Source organism: Oncorhynchus tshawytscha, linkage group LG07 (genome assembly GCF_018296145.1).
Source record: "Oncorhynchus tshawytscha isolate Ot180627B linkage group LG07, Otsh_v2.0, whole genome shotgun sequence".
Lineage (NCBI taxonomy): Eukaryota > Metazoa > Chordata > Actinopteri > Salmoniformes > Salmonidae > Oncorhynchus > Oncorhynchus tshawytscha.
In genome coordinates this window covers 16,782,929-16,799,205 of record NC_056435.1, presented here as the reverse complement: position 1 = coordinate 16,799,205, position 16,277 = coordinate 16,782,929, and the positions used below count along the sequence as shown (strand labels likewise).

Genomic DNA, 16,277 nt, shown 5'->3' with positions numbered 1-16,277 from the left:
TTGAACCATACTTCTGACATGGATCATTTTTCAATTCTTCCAATTTTTCCAGTGTTTCTTTGTCAATCAACTTGTTCTTAATAAATATAAATCATGGTTTAGTGTTTCTGTATCAATATGGACTATTAACAAATTCAACAAATTAAAATCCTTTGGAGTCATGTTGACTGTTTATTTCATATCAAAATCACATTTTATTGGTCACTTACACGTGTTTAGCAGATGTTATTGCAGGTGTAAGGAAATGCTTGTGTTTCTAGCTCCGACCGTGCAGTAATATCTGACAAGTTATATCTAACAATTTCACAACATATAACCAATACACACAAATCTAAGTATTTGAATCTAAGTTTCTCTGTAGACATGGTCCATCCCACCAGAGGGTGGAGGGGCTCCTGTATCAGTGGTTTTGACTAGATAGACACCTGCAGACACACAGTATAGTGCCTCCCAAGTACTCTCCTAAGATTGGACTTTTCTATACCACGTATCACGTGACTGTATACAAAACTGCCAATAGTAGAAAATTCTGCCAGTGGTATACAGTGCATTTGTTAAGTATTCAGACCCCTTCACTTATTCCACATTTAGTTACGTTACAGCCTCATTCTAAAATTGAATATGTTTTTCCCCTCATCAATCTACACACAATACCCCATAATAACAAACCAAAAACAGATTTTACATTTTTGCAAATGTATTTACTTAAGTATTCAGACCCTTTGCTATGAGACTCGAAAATGAGCTCAGACATCCTGATTCCATTGATCATCCTTGAGATGTTTCTACAACTTGATTGGAGTCCACCTGTGGTATTCAATTCATTAGACATGGTTTGGAAAGGCACACACCTGTCTATATAAGGTCCCACAGTTTACAGTGCATGTCAGAGCAAAAACCAAGCCATGAGGTCAAAGGAATTGTCCATAGAGCTCTGAGACAGGATTGTGTCGAGGCACAGATCTGGGGAAAGGTAGCAAAAAATGTCTTCAGCCTTGAAGGTCCCGAAGAACACAGTGGCCTCCATCATTCTTAAATGGAAGAAGTTTGGAACCACCAAGACCACCAACACTCTTCCTAGAGCTGGCCGTATGAATGATGGGTTATGAACTAACAGGTATAAATGATGGGTTATGAATTTACTGGTATAAATGATGGGTTGTTTATTAACAGGTACAAATGATGGGTTATAAATGATGGGTTATGAATTAACAGGTATGAATTATGGTTTATGAACTAACAGGTATAAATGATGGGTTATGAACTAACAGGTATAAATGACGGGTTATGAACTAACAGGTATAAATGATGGGTTATGAACTAACAGGTACAAATGATGGGTTATAAATGATGGGTTATGAATTAACAGGTATGAATTATGGGTTAGGAACTAACAGGTATAAATTATTGTAACGGCGTTCGTCTGTTGAAGGAGAGTCGGACCAAAATGCAGCGTGGTGGTTACTCATGTTCTTTAATGAAAAAATAGCGATACATGAAAATAACTAAATAAATACAAAAACAACAAACGAAACGTGAAAACCTAATTACAGCCTATCTGGTGAACACTACACAGAGACAGGAACAATCACCCACAAAATACACAGTGAAACCCAGGCTACCTAAATATGGTTCCCAATCAGAGACAACGAGAATCACCTGACTCTGATTGAGAACCGCCTCAGGCAGCCAAGCCTATGCTAGACACACCCCTAATCAGCCACAATCCCAATGCCTACAAAAAAAAACAATACGACAACACAATAAACCCATGTCACACCCTGGCCTGAACAAATAATTAAAGAAAACACAAAATACTAAGACCAAGGCGTGACAATTATGGGTTATGAACTAACAGGTATAAATTATGGGTTGTGAATTAACAGGTACAAATGATGGGTTATAAATTATGGGTTATGAATTAACAGGTATGAATGATGGGTTATGACCTAACATGTATAAATGATGGGTTACTAACTAACAGGTATATATTATGGGTTATGAACTAACAGGTATATATTATGGGTTATGAACTAACAGGTATAAATTATTTTTTTTATGAAAAAACAGGTATAAATGATGGGTTACGAACTAACATGTATATATTATGGGTTACGAATTAACAGGTATAAATGATGGGTTATGAACTAACAGATATAAATGATGGGTTATGAACTAACAGGTATATATTATGGGTTATGAACTAACAGGTATAAATTATTTGTTATGAACTAACAGGAAAAAATGATGGGTTGTGAATTAACTGGTATGAATGATGGGTTCTCAATTATGGGTTATGAATTAACAGGTACATATGATGGGTTATAAATTATGGGTTATGAACAAACAGGTATAAATAATGGGTTATGAATTAACAGGTATAAATGATGGGTTATGAATTAACTGGTATGAATGATGGGTTTTTTATTAACAGGTACAAATGATGGGTTCTCAATTATGGGTTATGAATTAACAGGTATGAATGATGGTTTATGAACTAACAGGTATAAATGATGGGTTAGGAATTAACAGGTATAAATTATGGGTTACGAATTAACTGGTATACATGATGGGTTGTGAATTAACAGGTACAAATGATGGGTTATAAATGATGCGTTATGAACTAGCATGTATAAATTATGGGGTATGAATGATGGGTTACGAACTAACAGGTATAAATTATGGGTTGTAATTTAACAGGTATAAATAATGGGTTGTGAACTAACAGGTATAACTGATGGGTTACGAACTAACAGGTATATATTATGGGTTATGAACTAACAGGTATAAATGATTTGTTATGAACTAACAGGTATAAATGATGGTTTGTTTATAAAGAGGTAAAAATTATGGGTTATAAATGATGGGTTATTAATTAACAGGTATGAATTATGGGTTATGAAGTAACAGGTATAATTGATGGGTTATGAACTAACAGGTATTAATGATGGGTTATGATTTAACAGGTATACATGATGGTTTGTAAATGAACAGGTATAAATAATGGGTTATAAATTAACAGGTATAAATGATGGGTTACGAACTAACAGGTATATATTATGGGTTACGAATTAACAGGTATAAATGATGGGTTACGAATTAACAGGTATAAATGATGGGTTACGAATTAACTGGTATAAATGATGGGTTTTGAATTAACAGGTACAAATGATGGCTTATAAATTATGGGTTATGAATTAACAGGTATAAATGATGGGTTATGAATTAACAGGTATAAATGATGGGTTATGAACTAACAGGTATAACTGATGGGTTACGAACTAACAGGTATAAATGATTTGTTATGAACTAACAGGTATAAATGATGCTTTGTTTATTAACAGGTACAAAGGATGGGTTATAAATGATGGGTTATTAATTAACATGTATGAATTATGGGTTATGAAGTAACAGGTATAATTGATGGGTTATGAACTAACAGGTATAAATGATTGGTTACGAACTAACAGCTATATATTATGGGTTAGGAATGAACAGGTATAAATTATGGGTTACGTATTAACAGGTATAAATGATGGGTTATAAATGAACAGGTATAAATGATGGCTTATAAATTATGGGTTATGAATTAACATGTATAAATGATGGTTTATGAATTAACAGGTATAAATGATGGGTCATGAACTAACATGTATAAATTATGGGGTATGAATGATGGGTTATGAAGTAACAGGTATAAATGATTGGTTATGAACCAACAGGTATATATTATGGGTTACGAATTAACAGGTATAAATGATGGGTTATGAATTAACTGGTATAAATGATGGGTTGTGAATTAACAGGTACAAATTATGGGTTATAAATTATGGGTTATGAATTAACAGGTATGAATGATGGGTTATGAACTAACAGGAATAAATGATGGGTTATGAACCAGAGCTGCTAGAGTCTCCCGTCTGTCCAGAGCTGCTAGAGTCTCCCGTCTGTCATGAGCCGCCAGAGTCGCCAGTCAGCCAGGATCTTCCAGAGTCGCCAGTCAGCCAGGATCTTCCAGAGCCGCCAGTCAGCCAGGATCTTCCAGAGTCGCCAGTCAGCCAGGATCTTCCAGAGCCACCAGTCAGCCATGATCTTCCAGAGCCGCCAGTCAGCCAGGATCTTCCAGAGTCACCAGTCAGCCAGGATCTTCCAGAGCCGCCAGTCAGCCAGGATCTTCCAGAGTCACCAGTCAGCCAGGATCTTCCAGAGCCGCCAGTCAGCCAGGATCTTCCAGAGTCGCCAGTCAGCCAGGATCTGCCAGAGCCGCCAGTCAGCCAGGATCTGCCAGAGCCGCCAGTCAGCCAGGATCCACCAGAGCCGTCAACCAGCCTGAGCTACTTCTCAGTCCTGAGCTACCTCTCAGTCCTGAGCTACCCCTCAGTCCTGAGCTACTCCTCAATCTTGAGCTACCTCAGTCCCGAGCTAACCCTCAGTCCGGAGCTGCCCCTCAGTCCAGTGGGGCCCTCTGTTAGGGTTCTTAGGCCAAGGTCGGTGGTTATGAAGGTCGCCACTATAATTGATGCTTAGAACTAACGGACTAAGACTATGTTGGTAGTGGGGTTTGTAAATGCACCAGAGGCCACCGTGGAAATGATGGGTTACGCCCACCCAGACCCTCCCCTATGGGTTTAGGTGTGCAGGTATAAATGATGGAGTCCGAACTTTGGGGGGTTTTGTTTTCTTTATTATTTTGGGTAACCAGGGTGTGAATGGGTGATTTATTGTGTTTCGTCTTGTCTAAATGGGTTTATTAGAATTATGGGGTTGTGTTCAGTGTATAACTGATGTCTAGGTAAGTCTGTGGTTGCCTAGGTATAAATGATGGTTCTCAATCAGAGGCAGGTGTTTGTCGTTGTCTCTGATTGGGAACCATGATTTATTAAGCCATATTCTTTGGGTATTTTGTAACAGGTATAATTGATGGTTGTTTCCTGTATAAATGTTGTTCTCTGCACCAGTTAGGACTGTTTCGGTTTTGCCACGTTTTCTTATTTTGTATTTGTATAGTGTTTAAATTATGGGTTATTTTAACAGGTATAAATGATGCTTAATGAACTAACAGGTATTTTGATTCTCCTGAACTTCCCAGGAAGAAAACCATTTACAGATGGGTTATGAACTAACAGGTATAAATGATGGGTTATGAATTAACTGGTATAAATGATGGGTTATGAACAAACAAGTATAAATGATGGGTAATGAATTAACACACAAAAGGTCCCCGGTTTGAACCCGGGCGGAAACAGCGCTCATTGATACATTCAATAAGTACCATAGTTGTAACAGATAATTCCATTTTTCATGAATCCCTTATTTTGGGAATTCGAAAACATGCAATGAATATTACGTTAAAAAATACCTAAAGTTGTAAGACAAAGGTAGTTTGAAATTAAAGTTTACAATTAATTTTTGAGATATTTTTTAGTCACGTTTGTAGTCACGTTTGTTTTTCTGGATCAAATGCGCCAAATAAATGGACATTTTGGATATATATCAATGGAATTAATCGAACAAAAGGACCATTTGTGATGTTTATGGGACATATTGGAGTGCCAACAAAAGAAGCTCGTCATAGGTTAGACATGAATCATATTTTTATTTCTGCGTGCAAGGTTGAAATGTGCTTTTCTCTCTTTGTTTGCTATAGTGATTTTCTCAGATAATAGCATCGTTTGCTTTCGCCAGAAAGCCTTTTTGAAATCTGACATGTTGGCTGGATTCACAACAAGTGTAGCTTTAATTTGGTATCTTGCATGTGTGATTTCATGAAAGTTAGATTTTTTAGTAATTCATTTGAATTTGACGCATTTTCACTGGCTTTTGGCCAGGTTGGACGCTACCGTCCCACATATCCCAGAGAGGTTAGACTATCGATACCGACAGAATAAGAATAAGTCTTTGATATTAATTACTAGTAGCTACCATTGAACGCGAAGACCGACAATCGCCGAAACATCTTTCCATAACAACATGAATGAATGTCACTCTGAACTATCCATTCTAACCACGACAGAGGCGGCGGACAAACTCTCCAACAGAAACAAACTTTTCAACAGAGACCCTGACGACACACTGAGCGTAAATATATATATTGATTGCAATTGTTCCCAAATGCGTGAGCGTTCATGTGCAAAGGATTAGCATTTCAATTGTTATAATTATCAACTGTGTGTTGTCATCTCAGTCGACCCCCACTTCCCTTTGTACACCAAGCCGCGATGCCGGTTTATCCCACTAGGGAAAATCCGTTATCATTTCCTTGTAACTATCTACTGTTTGTTTATGCATTTCTGTGAATTACTTAGTTAGTAAATGAATGATTGAACACAATTGATGTATGGATGACTCATAGTGAAGACTGGGTTCGTGCAGATAACCAACCATTTTTGACGTTTGGAATGAGACTAACGTGAGGGAAAGAAGAATTCATTAATCAGAAGACTATTGATCAGATATGAAAAAATCTGAAAAGTTAAATTAGGAATTATAACTTTGAAATCTGAATATTTTCCTTGGTGCCCCGACTTCCTAGTTAATTACAGTTACATGATTAACCTGTTTAATAGTGTAATACCAATTACAGAGAATCTTTGATTTAAAAAACTAAAAGTCTTTATTTAATGATAGTAAAGACACGACACACTGTTCTAATGAAAGTACATTTCCATAATATCAGCTATCTTCCATAAACGTCGAACAAGGATTGAACCCATATGCTTCAGTTTACAAAAACAGATGACTTAGCACATCTATTTAATTCTTAGAATGTCAACATTGTGGAAAGTGGGAGTTGTGCAAAAGCTAATTTAACCAACAGTGCAGTTCAAGAGGAAGAAAATATTTACCAAGTAGACGAAAATAAAAAGTAATAATAAAAAGTAACACAATGAGAATAACAATAACGAGGCTTTATACAGGGGGCACCGGTACCGAGTCAGTGTGGAGGCTATATACAGGGGGCACCGGTACCGAGTCAGTGTGCAGGGGTAAAGGCTAGTTGAGGTAATCTGTACATCAAATCAAATCAAATGTATTTATATAGCCCTTCGTACATCAGCTGTTATCTCAAAGTGCTGTACAGAAACCCAGCCTAAAACCCCAAACAGCAAGCAATGCAGGTGTAGAAGCACGGTGGCTAGGAAAAACTCCCTAGAAAGGCCAAAACCTAGGAAGAAACCTAGAGAGGAACCAGGCTATGTGGGGTGGCCAGTCCTCTTCTGGCTGTGCCGGGTGGAGATTATAACAGAACATGGCCAAGATGTTCAAATGTTCATAAATGACCAGCATGGTCCAATAATAATAAGGCAGAACAGTTGAAACTGGAACAGCAGCACGGCCAGGTGGAGTCATCATGTCAGGTAGTCCTGAGGCATGGTCCTAGGGCTCAGGTCCTCCGAGAGAGAGGAAGAAAGAGAGAAAGAGAGAATTAGAGAGAGCACACTTAAATTCACACAGGACACCGAATAGGACAGGAGAAGTACTCCAGATATAACAAACTGACCCTAGCCCCCGACACATAAACCACTGCAGCATAAATACTGGAGGCTGAGACAGGAGGGGTCAGGAGGGGTCAGGAGGGGTCAGGAGACACTGTGGCCCCATCCGAGGACACCCCCCGGACAGGGCCAAACAGGAAGGATATAACCCCACCCACTTTGCCAAAGCACAGCCCCCACACCACTAGAGGGATATCTTCAACCACCAACTTACCATCCTTAGACAAGGCCGAGTATAGCCCACAAAGATCTCCGCCACGGCACAACCCAAAGAAGATCACATCAGTGACTCAACCCACTCAAGTGACGCACCCCTCCCAGGGACGGTATGAAAGAGCCCCAGTAAGCCAGTGACTCAGCCCCTGTAATAGGGTTAGAGGCAGAGAATCCCAGTGGAAAGAGGGGAACCGGCCAGGCAGAGACAGCAAGGGCGGTTCGTTGCTCCAGAGCCTTTCTATTCACCTTCCCACTCCTGGGCCAGACTACACTAAATCACATGACCCACTGAAGAGATGAGTCTTCAGTAAAGACTTAAAGGTTGAGACCGAGTTTGCTTCTCTTACATGGGTAGGCAGACCATTCCATAAAAATGGAGCTCTATAGGAAAAAGCCCTGCCTCCAGCTGTTTGCTTAGAAATTCTAGGGACAATTAGGAGGCCTGCGTCTTGTGACCGTAGCGTACGTGTAGGTATGTACGGCAGGACCAAATCAGAGAGATAGGTAGGAGCAAGCCCATGTAATGCTTTGTAGCTTAGCAGTAAAACCTTGAAATCAGCCCTTGCCTTGACAGGAAGCCAGTGTAGGGAGGCTAGCACTGGAGTAATATGATACATTTTTTTGGTTCTAGTCAGGATTCTAGCAGCCGTATTTAGCACTAACTGAAGTTTATTTAGTGCTTTATAGCCGGAAAGTAGAGCATTGCAGTAGTCTAACCTAGAAGTGACAAAAGCATGGATTCATTTTCTGCATCATTTTTGGACAGAAAGTTTCTGATTTTTACATGAAGGTGGGGGCGTAGTGACTATGCATAGTTAACAAACAACCAGCGAGTAGCAGCAGTGCACAAAATGGTGGGGGGGTCCGGTAGCGATTTTATGAATTGTTCAGCAGTCTTATGGCTTGGGGGTAGAAGCTGTTGAGGAGGATTTTGGTACTAGACTTGGTAATTCGGTACCACTTGCCGTGCGGTAGCAGAGAAAACAGTCTAATAACTTGGGTGGCTGGAGTCTCTGACAATTTTGTTGGCATTCCTCTGACACCGCCGACAATATACAGTGCCTTGCGAAAGTATTCGGCCCCCTTGAACTTTGCGACTTTTTGCCACATTTCAGGCTTCAAACATAAAGATATAAAACTGTATTTTTTTGTGAAGAATCAACAACAAGTGGGACACAATCATGAAGTGGAATGACATTTATTGGATATTTCAAACTTTTTTAACAAATCAAAAACTGAAAAATTGGGCGTGCAAAATTATTCAGCCCCTTTACTTTCAGTGCAGCAAACTCTCTCCAGAAGTTCAGTGAGGATCTCTGAATGATCCAATGTTGACCTAAATGACTAAAGATGATAAATACAATCCACCTGTGTGTAATCAAGTCTCCGTATAAATGCACCTGCACTGTGATAGTCTCAGAGGTCCGTTAAAAGCGCAGAGAGCATCATGAAGAACAAGGAACACACCAGGCAGGTCCGAGATACTGTTGTGAAGAAGTTTAAAGCCGGATTTGGATACAAAAAGATTTCCCAAGCTTTAAACATCCCAAGGAGCACTGTGCAAGCGATAATATTGAAATGGAAGGAGTATCAGACCACTGCAAATCTACCAAGACCTGGCCGTCCCTCTAAACCTTCAGCTCATACAAGGAGAAGACTGATCAGAGATGCAGCCAAGAGGCCCATGATCACTCTGGATGAACTGCAGAGATCTACAGCTGAGGTGGGAGACTCTGTCCATAGGACAACAATCAGTCGTATATTGCACAAATCTGGCCTTTATGGAAGAGTGGCAAGAAGAAAGCCATTTCTTAAAGATATCCATAAAAAGTGTTGTTTAAAGTTTGCCACACGCCATCTGGGAGACACACCAAACATGTGGAAGAAGGTGCTCTGGTCAGATGAAACCAAAATTGAACTTTTTGGCAACAATGCAAAACGTTATGTTTGGCGTAAAAGCAACACAGCTCATCACCCTGAACACACCATCCCCACTGTCAAACATGGTGGTGGCAGCATCATGGTTTGGGCCTGCTTTTCTTTACTGCATATTGGTTCAAAGACTGCAGAGACAGTACTTACTGGTGTTGAACAGATCTCCAACCTCCTCTTGTTACACCATGTAGGAGCAGTATAGACCTAGTCTGTTCATTATATACATGATGTATTGTTACACCATGTAGGAGCAGTATAGACCTAGTCTGTTCATTATATACATCTACAGGATGCATTGTTACACCATGTAGGAGCAGTGTAGACCTAGCCTGTTCCTTATATACATCTACATGATGTATTGTTACACCATGTAGGAGCAGTGTAATCCTAGTCTGTTCATTATATACATCTACATTATTTATTGTTACACCATGTAGGAGCAGTGTGGAGATACAGTGGAGGACAAAATTGTTGACAACCTTGATAAAGATGAGATAAACAACTCTATAAAATAAAAATATTATTTTATACCAAGACAATTGCTCAGAGAAAGAGATACAGTTTAACATGTAATTCTCAAAAGTTAGGGGTCTGAATTATTGCCACCCATGTTTTCAGTAATTCAGCAACCTCCCATTGGGAGAATAACGACACTCAAATGTTTTATGAGATTAGAGAACACATTGGGTGGGATCTTAGACCATTCCTCTGAACAGAATCTCTCCAGGTCCTTGATTTATTTAGTCTGCGCTTATGGACTGCCCTGTTCAATTCAAACCAAAGGTTTTCAATGGAGTTCAAGTCCGAAGACTGAGATGGCCATAGGAAAATGTGATTTTGTGCCCAATTAACCATTTATTCGTGGACGTTGATGTGTCTTGCTGGAAGATCCACTTATGACCAAGTTTCAGCCTCCTAGCAGAGAGGTAACCAGGTTTTGGGCTACAATATCCAGGTAGTGGGTAAAGTTTATTTATTTATTTTATTCCTACATTTTCTGCTCATATTTATCAAGGGTATCAATAACTAGGGGCTTATTTTGATATCCAGTTATTTGACTGAATCAGAAATACAGATGTGGAATAGCCCACCCAATTTACCTACCTCATCCCCATACTGTTTATATTTATTTACTTTTCTGCTCTTTTGCACACCAGTATCTCTACCTGTACATGACCATCTGATCATTTATCACTCCAGTGTTAATCTGCAAAATTGTAATTATTCGCCTACCTCCTCATGCCTTTTGCACACAATGTATATAGACTCCTTCCTTTTTTCTACTGTGTTATTGACTTGTTAAATGTTTACTCCATGTGTAACTCTGTGATGTCTGTTCACACTGCTATGCTTTATCTTGGCCAGGTCGCAGTTGTAAATGAGAACTTGTTCTCAACTAGCATACCTGGTTAAATAAAGGTGAAATAAAAATAAATGAATAAATAAAATGATGTAGTTTGTTTTAAATTCTCATAAAAAAAATCTGAACTAATCAAACAACACTTGTTGCTCTTTGTACGTGTATAATATTGTATATGTATAATATGTATAATATAAATATGTATAATATTCATATTTAATGGAGAGAGAAAAACGTTTCCCTAAACTGCTTTATAATATTATAATTCAATGAAGAAATAAAAAAAGTTTTCCCTCCTCAACTGCGTTCACTCCCTTCAGACAGCAGATGGCGATATGTGTCTTTCAGGAGATGTTTCTAGTGTAACGTGTAATCTAGTGGACGGAACATGTCTTCAACAACTGCAGCCACCTCGGTAGCTCGCTAGCCAACAAAGTCGGAACTTTCAAGTTCTTTAGACAATTTCGTGGTTTAATTGCCACTATGATTTAAACATACTTATGTGGAAACAACTAGCTATCCCATTTAATTTATTATGTACGGTCTAAATCAACTAGCTGGTTAAGTTAGTTAGCACTAGTCCGTGAGTTCACTAAACTACTCTCCTGCTAAAGAAGAGAAGGTCTGCTGGACAGAGAGAAGCTTTCGTGAAAGAGGAGGTTACCGTGAAAGAAGAAGAGAAAGACGTTACAGAGAAAGACGCCTTCAGAGTGAAAGAGGAGGAGGATGTTACTGTGAAAGAAAAGGAGGAAGATGCAGTTTTTGGAGTGGAGGATGAAGTGAAAGAAAATAAAGACGTTTTTGGAATGAAGGATGAGGAGGGGGAGATTACTGTCACATTAGAGGAGGACGAAGAAGAGAAGACTGGAGATCTGATTAACACCAGTAAATTCAGTGAGTACTATCTTATAAAACAGGGGCATTGATCTGATTAACACCAGTAAATACAGTGAGTACTCTCTAATAAAACAGGGACAAAAACTATGCAGTTGTTGAAGTAATATGTGATTTTTAAAAGGGCATTCTACACTTGAATATGTTTTTGTGCTGTAGGAATTGTTCAGGACGTCCTCCAGTGATTAAAAAAACGTTTCCTGTTGAAAGGTGATATATAAATACAGTAAAGTATAAACACACTAAAGGGAAACAAATAAATGTTTTGAGCAAAATAGTGTTTTGCAGACATGAAGGAGTGAGGGATGTCATAGTAAGACCTTCAGGGAGTTGGCTTGATGGGAAGTCGTGATGTCATGCAATCGGCAACAGATCTTCATGTGAATATTCATTATTCTTCTTCAAATCCTTCCTGTTCTGTTAAGTTGGTTGTTGATCATTGCTAGAAAGCCATTTTCAAGTCTTGCCATAGACTTTCAAGATGATTTAAGTGTAAACTGTATCTAGGCCACTCGGGAACATTCAATGTCATCTTGGTAAGCTCCTCCAGTGTAGATTTGGCCTTGTGGTTTAGGTTATTTTCCTGTTAGTACAGTTTTTTGTATTCAGATCTCTGAAATGCACTCTACCTACGTCACTTTTAGTGGCTCCTTATATTACGCTGGGAAAACAGTTTTCATGGGCACAGAAATCCTAAATCATTTCAGAGTTTGCTAAATCCAATGGTTTTAACTGAGAGTCACCCTAACTTTATTGACAACACCCAAATGGATACTGTCATTAATGCAGTTCTTCAATAATTACACATAATACTTAAAACTGTAGATGTTTAGTTACAGTCACATGTTCAACTATAACCAGCTGATCCAGGAAATCATTCTCTGAATTGACAGTCATATGACAAACATCACGACATGCAACAACAACCAAAGTGCTTCTTCATTCTTCACTCTGGTCAAGACAGTTATGCCGTGCTCCACGTTGGATCCAACATCCCTAACAAATGTATGTTTATAATGTTATTGTCTGCTTGATTTACTGTAGGGTCTCGTTAGTCTATTTGGACACAGAGATACTTAGCTCATAATGTGTAGAGAACTGTTCCTTGGTGGATAGGCTCTTGTACAACACACAGAGCTATTTTCCTATATTTGTTGTTAAGTGAAGTTATGGGTCCTACAGTAGGTCTATGTTATTGTTAGGTGAAGTTATGGGCCAATTTGACAAACAGTGTACAAACCCTCATTGTCAGGCTGATGGAAAAGCTAGCCAAAGAGCATTTTACTGGTTGAAGTGTTTTTTTTTAAGTACAAATCAGTTGATTTGCAATGATGACACAAACATTATATTTAGCAGGACATTCAAATGAGCCTTACAATTATAATCCAAAGTAGTGTGAAATGCACTCATAAGCAACCTGGAAATGGAGGTTACTCCCCTGAGTTTCCCCCATTCACATTCAGAATACATTGTGAAAAACTCAAATCTTTGCTCACCATTTTTGCTCCAGGCAGATATACTGCATACAATTTTAGCAAACTCAGAAGAGGCCTATATTGGAGACCAAAAGTCTTCTGGCACACTGCTTAGAGTTTCAACATGAATAACTTATTTCTAGCCCACAATCATCAATGTTACTACTAATGTGAAAACAAGACAAAATATGACTATTGTTGCTCATTTTAAGACAAATGTCAAATAATCATTACATTCATTACAGACGTCAATTGTTGTACAACATCAGGGCTACGCTGTTGGCATCACCTTTTGCAATGGATTTCTGCTGTTGTGGGCCTTTAACCATTTGTATGACTTGTTGTTCACACAGGAGAGAGACGTGACTATCGTGGATCCTCTGGAGAGCCTCAACAACCTCATGATGCTGACAAGGCAGAGAAGAGTCTCTCCACATCAAAACTCCTCAAGAAACACCAGTAAAGACCCGCAGGGAAGATAACTCACCACTGCTCTGATTGTGGGAAGAGATTCACCTCATCAGCAGGCATTAAAATTCATCAGAGAATCCACACAGTAGAGAAACCTTTTTGCTGTATTCAATGTGGGAAGAGTTTTGATACATCTAGCCATCTTATTGTACACCAAATAACACACACAGGATAGAAATCTTATAGCTGTGATCAATGTGGGATGAGTTTTACTCACCTAAGCAGCCTGATATCACACCAGAGAATACACACAGGAGAGAAATCATATATAGCTGTGATGAATGTGGCAAGAGTTTTACTAATTCGAGCAATCTGACTCTTCAGAGAACACACACAGGAGAGAAACATTATAGCTGTACTCAATGTGGGAATAGTTTTACTAATTCAACCAGCCTGATATTACACCAGAGAACACACACAGGAGATAAATATATCTGTTATCAATGTGGGAATAGTTTTACTCATCTAAGCAGCCTGATATCACACCAGAGAACACACACAGGAGAGAAACCATATGGCTGTACTCGATGTGGGAAGCTTTAAATTTTTTAAATTTTTTTAACATCTAGCCATCTGAAGATACACCAGAGAACACACACGAGAGAAATCTCATGGCTGTGACCAGACATAATCTGATAAAAGATCTCTTATCAAATATCAGAAAATACATACATGAAGGACTTGTTTCATGATATCAATGAAATAATGTCACATTGTAGAATGTTTTAACATTGTAGTAGGAGTATTTTATTGATGTCACAATGTAGAAACCTAAACGTTTGTCCCCTGTTCCATTGATTTCAACATGATATGGATATTAACCTCAGGGGAAAAATTCAGGCTCTGAATTGGAAGAGTATTATTTATAATTTAACAAAAAGTGACTAACAAAAAAAGAGTGGTTACACTTACCACATTGGTGACCCACTTGAATCAAAATGCAACACTTCAAAATGTGGTGAGCTGTTTTCTTCAAATTATCCTCTAACCAGGGATGTACACATTACTCCCGGATTCCGTGTGGTTTTTGAGCTGTTAATTTTAACAGGACATGCAACCTCATCTCCCACCTCTCGCACAAATGATTTTAGCATGATATCGATGAGTTATGACAAATAAGTGTTGCGTTCCTTTGTTTAGTAACCCCTAAATTTAAACGCATCACTCCCAAATGTAGCTGACTGTCTTCTGCAGGTTGTCCTCTAACCAGTGAGGTAAAAGATATCTCCCATTTCAGTTTTTTTTAGTTGTGTTAGTTTCAATAGCATATACATCCTGATTCCCCCATTGATAATTGTTGCAGATGTTTGTGTATAGATACATGTTTTATAATTCCATGCCTCACCATTAAGTGAATTATTGCCAATATTAACATTTGATTTTCATTTTAACAATTTATGTAACATTTAGTATTCATAATTATTTATGCAACCAACAGACCATTTTTTGGTACAATTATATTGACGTTGTTGCCCTGCTTCTAGAATATCAGGGTTCATTCTCAGATGTGCGAACCCAAATGTACTAGAGCGTGACATTGGGGACTGGGCCCCGATCCAACAACATGCCTATCGAGTGAACCCTGAAAAGAGAGAAGCTCCGCAGTGAGGTGGAAAGTTACTACGGATATTGCAGGAGTTTCCTCTTGAAATCAGACATGTTCATTTTAAGGAAAACTTGCTGATTGTCTCACGAGTGGGCACTCTAAATGTTTGTGTTTTGCGTTTAGCCAGTGAGTTGCCATGGATCACAATTTATTTTGACTGCACGTTTTTCCGTATTGGAGATGAGTTTTGTTTGGGCTCGTTCCAAGGGGACTAGAGTTCTAGAAGTTGGTGAGTTTTAGGAAGATCAGGGTGCTCCACCTTTTTGTTTTGCTTCCTGTCTTTAAGTTTGGTGTGGGTTTTTCTTTAGTTTTCCTCTTCTTGGGCAGATTATGTGGGTCTCATGGTGGGTGTCTTTTAGGTCCCAGTTGTTGTTACTAGTCAATTTTCAGTGGACACCCCCATAGTGACTTTCAGAGCCCCTCCTAATAAAACAAGCTTGTATTTTGGATTGGATTTTTCCATCCAATTAATATTTTAATAAATGGCATTTCCTTAGGGTGCTCATTAGTCTTTCAGTTAGTCTTCTGTTTGTTGTGTACTAAATACTTCTGTTTATTTTCATTGTATTTTCCTGTGAAACCATTGTGTTGCATTCATGTCTGAAATGTGCTGTACAAATACAGCTTGATTTCATTTCAACAAATGAACGACCAATCAACAGACTCTAGGTACCTCTTAGTATGAAAATCAGTATCAATCCCATGTCAAAGGATTCAACTACTGAAAACAGAAACAAACAAATGGATCAACCAGATCAATCCCACTTTTCAAGCATGGTGGAGTGGTAAACACTCTACCAGGGGCTTGAGGTGGTCTCCCACAG

At 38.7% G+C, this 16,277-nt stretch overlaps 1 long non-coding RNA gene across 1 annotated transcript; it reads left to right on the top strand.

Annotated features, from left to right (window-relative positions):
- The first annotated feature begins 11,393 nt into the window (after positions 1-11,393).
- LOC121846780 lies at positions 11,394-15,969 on the top strand. Its single transcript, XR_006083707.1, has 2 exons — positions 11,394-11,901; positions 13,730-15,969. It is a non-coding gene; the product is annotated as an uncharacterized LOC121846780 (long non-coding RNA).
- Positions 15,970-16,277: the final 308 nt, after the last annotated feature.